Raw genomic sequence first — 7,045 nt, 5'->3', positions numbered from 1 at the left:
TAAACAATGATTTCCTATAAAAAATGGGCAAAACAAAGGGTCTGGGAATTTATATGATGAAAACAAAGACTGAATTGCAATGAATTTGGGTCTTTTTATGTGGAATTTATAGTGTAAAACGAGAAATTGCAGGGTTTCAGCGGAAATTGGATAAATACCTGTGTTTGGGGAATGAACAGTGAAATAACAAGTGCTGGTAGTGGCTAACAGGCTCTGGGCTGCGTCGGCTGCAAGTTTTTGAGCAAGTTGGCAGTTGAAAACCTCGGACAGTTGACCTCGACGTTCTTTGCATGGGAGCACAGGTTTACGGTACAAAACAATGAAAATGACATTTGTTTGTTTTATTTACAAAGTCAAGGGTTGGCGGGGGTTTTTGGTTTTTGAGAAAATGATGTCAGCAGGGAGTGAAGTGACGTTTTTTTCGTATGCGGGAAAGCGGTAAGCGGTTTCATATCGCACCACTTTTGGGGACGGGTGGTAATAAGCTGGGAGCAAGCAATTCCATAGGATGTGGGATGTGTGGCGAAGGCACGGGGAGAAAACTGCTTTGTGATCGCACGCTAACGCGTGGTCACGAAGGGGTGCGCGATATCGATGATAGCCGTCGGATGTGGGAGGTGTGATCGGACGGCTGACGGGAGGTGCGATGCGATGGGATTTAACAACGGTGGGCCCAACACAATTAAGGTTTAATTAATTATATCAGGGGTGGTATGATAGGTCGGGGAGGTTCTTAATTAACCATGAGGGTTAATTAATCCCTTATTAATGCAGCGGGGGATTAGGGTTGTTAACTAGTTACGGGTTAACTAGTTAATCCCGGTTAAAATGTATTTATGGTTATAACTTAACCAAAGGGGCAGGATATATAGAAATTTGGGATTTTTAATAGTTTAAATAATACGGGATAGGGTGAATTTTTGTGTGGGAGTTATATAATATGAGTTAATAGTTAATATGGTAATGTAATGAAAAGTGCCAAGTAAAACATTAGAATTGTGTATTTAACTTAGGCTTGAACGAAAAAAGGGTTTTTATGGGGTATTGTGTAATTTTCCTAAGTAAAATAGGATTTTACTTAGGAAAAGAATTATGAAGGTGAATGAGTGTTCTTATGAATAATTTTAAGTACTTTAGGCTTTATAAACTATTGGGCCGAGGGTCCGGTCCCTCCAGAAGTCAGAGAAATGCTCTGAGCCCCTCTAATTTAGCAAATGCCTTGGTACTTAGGGGAAATTAGTGAGAATTTAGGGAAAAATGAAGGGGGAAGTTAAGTATTTGACCTTGCCTTGCTTGAAATGCTTTCAGTGTAATGTCTGCCTTGTACTTGTGATGAAAGTAAAGATTAACACATTTTAGAGTCATTATCCATCACATGTAATTCTGCAACATCATCTACCTACTTTAACCTAACATTTTTTCTTCTTTATTTGGGTGCACTTAGACTGGCAAACCCTTATCAAACTTTTCTTTTCTTTTACATGGAGAAATCTATCTAAATCTAGCCTTATTACATCCAAGGGCTCATATTAAACTGTTGAGCTCCTTTTATTCACTCTACCTATCTACTTATCTGCCAAGATTAAACAGTTTGGTCAGATTTTATTTTATATCTCTAAAACATGAAATTCAAATATGAACTAGCAAAGCTTAAGCTGTTTGATTGTTCATGAATTGTGGCATAAGTTAACAAGTTGCACACAATTGTTTATTACATAAGAGTAAAAAGTAGTGGCATTTAGACTTGCACACTTTCCTTGGTCTTTCTTTTGATGGGGTTCATTTTCTTTCATTTTTTGACCATCTTTTTTATTCTTTTCACCCTTTGATTTTTCTTTTAGGGTATACCCTCTTTACCTTTTTTAAATTTTTTGATTTTTTGCAAATATGGAAAACCTTTGCAACAAGTAAAGGTATGAACATATTACATAGCTCATCAAGTCAATCATGATATATGACACCTATTGGTATAGGAGCATAACACTATGCACACAGTTGCAGGCGCCCGTGCACTCCGCTGCTAACTTACCAAGGTCTCTATGCACAGAGCTGCAGGAGCCTTCCCCTTCACCCAAATATAGAAAGATCTTACACTTACAGACCCAAAACATATCAAATCTGACTCCCAATCTTCTCATTTGACTTGCTAAGGCATCCCTTTATATATGCTTTACTATTACAATACCATGGTCCACAAACCATGGGCAGAGCTCAAAACAATACAAAAACTAAGGGGCTTTGACCTTCCTAAAGCCCCTTGACTCCTAGTGACCTACGCTACTCGCACTTCACTCCTCAAAATGCAGAGACTTTATAATATCTTATCAAAATTGGACCCAAGGGACCCCGTCCCAACAATCCTCCCCCCCGAATATATTTGTATCAAGAAATAAAAATCATATATGAAAGCCAATGTATACTCATTTGATGTTTGCTCATTCACCCCCTTTGACATCAATGGAAAAAAGTTTAGATACTCATTCAATGCATGTGGACCAGTATGCTCCTTAGAGACTTGATCCCTGATATTCAATTATCTCTACACTTATTTGGATAGTTGCCCTATTTTCTTTTGACGAAGGCTAGCTAAGAAAGAAGAGAGAAATTACTCCCAACCTTTTCCTTAAATACTCAAGTGATTCTTGTGCAAGGGGTTTGGTGAAGATGTCAATAACTTATTCTTTTGTTGGAATATACTCCATCCTCGCAACTTGATTTTCTACCTATTCTCTAAGAAAGGAGTCCTTTATGCAAATATGTTTGGTTTTTGAATGTAGAACATGATTCTTAGATATGATGATATCAATTATGTTGTCACAAATTACAAGAATAGGGTCTAGATAAGTTATCTTCATATCCTGTAAGCTTGTCTTTGTCCACAAAACCTGAGTGCAACTAGATATTGTTGCAATGTAATTTTTCTCCATAGTAGAAAGAGAGATTATGTTTTCTTCTTTCTCAACTGTGCCACTAGGAACTCTCCAAGAAAGAAATCATCTCCACTTGTTGTTCTCCTATCATCTATATTCACAACCCAATCTACATTTGTATATTCTCTTAATGAGAAGTTTTTACATCATGGATACTATAACACCCCCATCCACCCCATAAAACATGCTAAGGGTATAAGAATGTATTACTATCATTGACTTAAAAGCCAAAGTCGTTTCATGGAAACAAGGCCTCAAAATTTCGTTAATTTTGAAAATCCTCGAAACTTAAAATAAACATCGCCATTACATTCAACTTGTCAAGAGTTTTTGGACAATAGCCATTACATTCAACTTGTCAAGAGTTTTTGGACAATATAGTTTTTTTTTGAAAATTTTCATCCAGATCATAATATATGAACATTTGAAGTCATGCCATTAACCTCTTTCAATGTTAGCATTGTGCTAACATGTGGAACCTACGTGGACCCCACATGGTATCCCTCCACCCTTCAGGGAAGGTCCAAGTCACTACACAAGTTCATGTGGCATTCCCACATCACCAACTCTTGTCCATCGATCCACCCCCTTGGATTTGCAAGTTATATATATATATATATCTATATATATATATATATATATATATATATATATATATATATATATATATATATATAGATATATATACATACACACACACACACACACACACACACACACTCGACTGATTAATGGCCTTCATCAAGTGTAAACACAAACAGTTAAGATTAAAACAAGGACCCCCCACCCCTTGATTACGTCATGAAGGGGCGGGGGGGGGGGGGGGGGGGGCAGCCGGTGGTGGGGGCCGGAGGCTCCCTCTGTCATGGTTGCATTTGTGGTTCCATGCCCCCCAAATCAAGGACAAGCATTCAAACAATCTATATCGATGGGAAGAGAGGGTGTTACCCCCATAAGGTACAGAGAGAAGGGGGGGAGGGGGGTCCTCAATAAACGTTTTTCCCCTCCCATAACCATGCCATATTACTTTCGAGGTCCCAAGTCAGAAACATTGTTGTCTCTTGTCAAAGAGATCTCCATCTCTCAGTATTTCGACTCGACATAAATATGTATTGTTATCTGTCAATCCACTGTCAACACTTAGCCATTTATGCTTACACCTACATGCATCTAGTGTGTGCTTATGAACATATAAAACTTGTGTTCTCTTATACTTATCCAAATTGAGATGTCCTTCATATATATCAATGTATATACAACATGTGACAATTAGTAGACAAGAGTATCTCTCTCGAGTTTAATTTCCAAATATATGTTATATAAACACTTCGCCCAACTCTCCAGGCATAAGACTTAAAGTTTTGCAGCCTCCCAACACATGTTCTCCATGCACAGGCATGAGCACGCTCTAAAATAGGTGGATTACTTCCAATTATCTCTCTCTCTCTCTCTCTCTCTCTCTCTATATATATATATATATATATATATATATATATATATATAGATATATAGATATTCATATATTCACATAATGAAAATCAACATTTTCATTCTTCACACATGCTACATAAAAACAACACAATATTTATAGTAAATCACATTCACAACGACATAAGTAAACACTTATTTAAAATCAGAAATAGGAACAAAGAGTATTCATCCTTCATTAATCACACATGAATTAAACCATTCCGCAAAATTTATATAGGAAATAACATTACTCATTAGTATAAGAATTTTAATAACATAATAAGAATTTACACAATAATCACATACATAGAGGTCTAGATAAGCACTTATCTTTTGATTTAAATTATGGAAATTGAGATTGGGACTTCAACTCTCCACCCAAACTTAGATTAGCTAACACTACAACCTTTCTTGTATCTAATCACCCCCGGGGCATATTCAGAATGAAAGGAGTAGTTATAAAAGGAAATAATCAATGTTTCCAACCGAAATAGAAAATCCAAAGATCATTCCATCTCCACCCACCAACTAATCAAGGGAATCCATAAACTATTCCATCTCTACCCTTCATCTATTATAGGGAATCCAAAGGTTATTCTTGATCCAAGATCTTTTGCTTATAGATGTATTAAAGAATTACATGAACAAATTTTGCATCTTAACCATAGAAAAATTAATGTGCACATGAAAGAAGAGAAGAAACACATAAGTCATGAAAAGAAGACAAGAGAATTGATAACAAAGTTCTTCCAATCTAGAATATGTCTCTGGGCCCTGCTCGATCAATGGGGAGGCCTTCATTCATTAACTAGCATAGAAGAGAAAGAAGTACAATCATAATTTACATAAGGAGTCTTATACCTCCAATCTAGAAAATGACTGAAAAGTAGAGAGCTTTGTTGCAGAAATTGACATCACTGTTGAGCTCCTATCATTGAGAAAGGCAAAATCGATATAAAACTTGCCCAATTCTAACACTAGACCAAAACAAACCTTCTGAAAATGTGCCTAGACAAGGTTTCGCCCCTTGCCACAGGCCGCTTAGAGTTCCACCCTCCTGTAAAAAATTAACCTCGAAATTTGTGTTGCGCTCTCTCCACCTGGACGCACTATGCAGAAGTGTTTAAACACAATTTTGTAGTCGAACCTCCCAACAGAGTTCGTTGGCACATTGGTTAAAAAAGTTGAATGGTTGAGGAGGGTTCAAGGGATCAAATCCCACCACTCCATTTTTATTACATGTTCATTTGAATTGTTATGATGGGTGGCTGGTCTGTTGGTCCGCTAGCCCGCTCCCCCATCTTCCACCAGTAGTTTGTAATAAGACGTGGCGTGGAGGGGTGGTGGGGTTGACAGCCCGCCCCCCAACACCATATATATAATGTGGTTGCACTATGGGTTCTAGGGTGGGCGGGGTCATGGTCGCCCGCCCCTCCTTTAATATTAAATTGTTTATGGTGGTTCTGGGGCGGCAGGGTCATGGTCGCCCACCCCTCTTTTAATATAAAATTGTTTATTGTGGTTCTGGGGCGGTGGGGTCATGGCCGCCCGCCCCTCTTTTAATATAAAATTGTTTATGGTGGTTCTGGGGCAGCGGGGTCATGGCCACCCACCCCTCTTTTGTAATATATTAAAACAACTATGGTTTCGGTTCCACCAAGGGCAGCGAGGGTTATGTCCTGCTGCCCATTTTTTTATTTTTAACCCTTATTAGACATTTTCTCGAACCTTAGGGTTATTGGATGAATTAATCGTCCTACAAATTTTCCTGGAAAACCCATCGAATTCTGGTGTCATATTTATGCCAAATTGCACCCTCCTTAAGCCTGCCACATGTGCAAGTCAACCTTAAACTTTGACTCCCTTTATCTTCTTCGTATGGATTCATTTTGGAGTGTCATTCATGCCATTGGAATTAGGGTGATGAGCACTTTGATTTGTTGTCGATTTCATCATCTTTTTGCCACTTTGAATTTTGAGCCTTTTGCCATGCCACTGGTATCTAGAGATCCACCTAGACCAATCCTCCCCATTGAGGAGATTTTGGGCCACCAAAAGCTTTATTAGACAAATGGCAAGTGAGGGAATTGTTCCCTCACGCTTTCCTTTTCTAGCCATTTTTCCTTGCTAGGGTGCATCCCTTTGAACCCAACTCAAAGGTATTCCACATCTCCCCATCATGAAGTCTTGGTTCTTCTATCAAGGATGATATCTTCAGGAAACTCGTCAAGGTACTCTACTGCAAAGTCGTCAAATATAGGAATTGATCCCACCTCTTCAGTGTCCATAATCAATGGTGGCTCATAAAGCTTTAAGTTTTCCACATTTACTATGGAGTACATTTGCATATATGTCGGAAAATCAAGACAGAATGCATTGTCTCCAATCTTCTCCAAGATGGTGAATGGACCATACCGGATTGGTCACAATTTCTTCCCTTCTCCCTTCATTCTGTCCTTCCTGGTATGGAACCACAGTTTGTCACCCACTTGAAATTAATGGTCGACTTGATGTTTGTCATGTTGAGCCTTGTATCGAGCTTGTCTTTTTTCCAACTGTTCCTGTACTGCTTGGTTAATCAACTAGATCCGCTGAATGAACCATTGTGCTTTGTCCCTATCAACGCGTCTTCCTTTCTAAAGACC

Source organism: Pinus tabuliformis, chromosome X, assembly GCF_031772625.1.
Source record: "Pinus tabuliformis cultivar Carrire ecotype Pingquan chromosome X, CPIR1, whole genome shotgun sequence".
Classification (NCBI taxonomy): Eukaryota; Viridiplantae; Streptophyta; class Pinopsida; order Pinales; family Pinaceae; genus Pinus; species Pinus tabuliformis.
The sequence above is the reverse complement of the archived record's forward strand: the minus strand, read 5'-3'. Positions refer to the sequence as shown.